Raw genomic sequence first — 2436 nt, 5'->3', positions numbered from 1 at the left:
GGCCCTGGGAGGAGCACACCCCGCCGGCCGGCTCCGCAGGTGGGCGCAGCCCTGCTGTCACCGATGTGCTGGGCCGGCTTCCCTCTCGCGCCGCGGGCAGGTCGGTGGTGGACGCCTTACCTGGGGTCTAGCGCCCAGGCCGACTTTTATGAGCAGCAAGAACAGAAACTTAAGGACCCGCCCCTAATTCCTCTTATAGAGCACGTACTGACATTTTTAAGTGATTTAATTAAATAGCAATAATAGACACGAAATTAAGTATATTTAGCATTATATATTTGATGTTCACATTTTTATACCATAATGCTGTATATTATAGGCAAGTGCATAATGTGAGAAATAATTCCATAATAGATTAACTTTTGGCCTAAAAATTCTTCAGATAAAATCCAATAACAAATATAAAACAGTGTACACCTATGTTCTTTATTGAGGGACCTCCAAAGGGAACTTTGAAAAGATAGCTGTGGTCTTGAATAGGAAGATTCATTTTTCTCAAAATGCGTGTTCTTCCTATATTTATTAATTTTACATAAACAATAAAGTATGGTTTTAAAAGTTTTGAGTCACACATGCTGTCTTTATTGTTGTGGTGAAATTAGGAAAATTACTGTGTAGTTAGTAGGTAAAGCTTTGCCCTTTTAGATATCAACATGTGCTATAAATTTCCACACGTTATTTGTCTATCAGTAGCTGAAAAGACAGAAATGATTAGAACAGATTAGAAATGTCTAAACACCCAAATGTATGTAAGAACTTTAGAACTTGATACTGGTGACATTTCATCTTTGTAGGAAAAGATGACTTACTCATAAATGGTTGCGAAATAATTGCTAAATATTTGGAGAAAAATAGCTAGATTTTATTTCAGAAAAATAAGTTCCAGATGGAATATAGATTAACATTTCAAATATACAAAATATGAAAATTACCAGAAGAAAACATAAATGCCTGTGTGTATATATATATATATATATATATTTAAGTTGACAAAGACCTCAAAAACAAGACAAATAGGAGGGTGAGCAATGTAAGAAAGTAATATTAAGAAGATGTACTTGCAAAACATTTACAATATGCACATTGGAGAAAAAGTATATGTTTATTTTACAGAGGAGACTTTGAAATCAACAAGAAAAAAAACTCATTTAAAATTGGACAGTGTTTTTAGCATATGTACAAGGGAATGATGGATATAGGACAAGATATTTAGTGTCACTGGTAAGAAAAGGAGTGAAATACCATTTTCCATGCACAAAGTTTGTGAAGATGACCAGCAGTGCTACTTATACTGCTGCTTAAAGGTTAAGTTGCTTTTGACTTTTCAAATAGACAACTTGTTTATTAGTACCACATTTAAAAATTTATGTTATTTTTGCCCATTAATTCTATTTATACTAAAATATCTTTATAAAATAACTAGAGGCCTGATGCACAAAATTCATGCAAGAGTAGGCCTTCGCAGCCATGGGCGGCTACCTGGATCCCTCCCTTGCAGCCATAGCAGCTGCAGCCCCAGCTTAGTCCGGAAGGATGTCCGCTTTAATTAGCATATTATGCTTTTATTATTATAGCTTAGCTAAATTACATAAAAAATTTTTTTCTCAGCACTGCTCATAATAGCAATGCATTAAGAAGAACTCATATAAATGGATTTTATTTCAAAATTATAGTACATCCATAGGATGGAATAATATATGACCATTGAAGGTGGTATAGATAAGAGATATATGTTGACATGCAAAGATGTACTTTGGTAGTTCAGAAAGGGAGACAAAAATCACTTTGATTAGCCATACACACAGATGATCCTATATTAGCTAAAAAAATGTGCAAAATAAAATTTATTTTGTGCAATAAAATTTATTTCTGAACATCCTTCCTATATAATAAAAGGCTAATATACAAATCGGCCAGTGGCATGACTGGTCACTATGATGTGCACTGACTACCAGGGGGCAGACACTCAATGCAGGAGCTGTCCCCTGGTGGTCAGTGTGGGGAGTACCGCTCAGTCAGAATCCCTGAGCTGGGCTCACGGCTGGCGAGTACAGTGGCTCTGCAGCAGTGCTAAGGATGTCTGACTGCTGGCTTGGGAACGGGCCTAAGCTGTCAGTCGGACATCTCCTGAGGGCTCCTGGACTGTGAGAGGGTGCAGGCCGGGCTCATGGACCCTCCCCCACCCCCAGTGCACGAATTTTGTGCACTGGGCCTCTAGTATATAATAAAAGACTAATATGCAAATTGTCCCCTCTACCAGGAGTTGGACCAGGTGGCGGGGTCGCCAGCCAACTGCCCACAGAAGGTGCCAAAAATATGTATCTGGCCCCACCCCCAATTGGCCCCCCAACTCTGATCGGGGTATGGGCTGGCTGGCCAACTGCCTACAGCCCCTCCCCCTGGCTGACCCCACCCCCAATTGGCCCCACCCCAAGC

The 2436-nt window shown here is 39.5% G+C and overlaps 1 protein-coding gene across 1 annotated transcript in view; it reads left to right on the top strand.

Annotated features, from left to right (window-relative positions):
• ANKRD26 (ankyrin repeat domain 26) overlaps window positions 1–2436 on the top strand; it is a 99965-nt gene that overhangs the window by 545 nt on the left and 96984 nt on the right. The gene's annotated exons all lie outside the window — the stretch shown is intronic.

Source organism: Myotis davidii, unplaced genomic scaffold (assembly GCF_000327345.1).
Source record: "Myotis davidii unplaced genomic scaffold, ASM32734v1 scaffold494, whole genome shotgun sequence".
NCBI lineage: Eukaryota > Metazoa > Chordata > Mammalia > Chiroptera > Vespertilionidae > Myotis > Myotis davidii.
The sequence above is the reverse complement of the archived record's forward strand: the minus strand, read 5'-3'. Positions and strand labels throughout refer to the sequence as shown.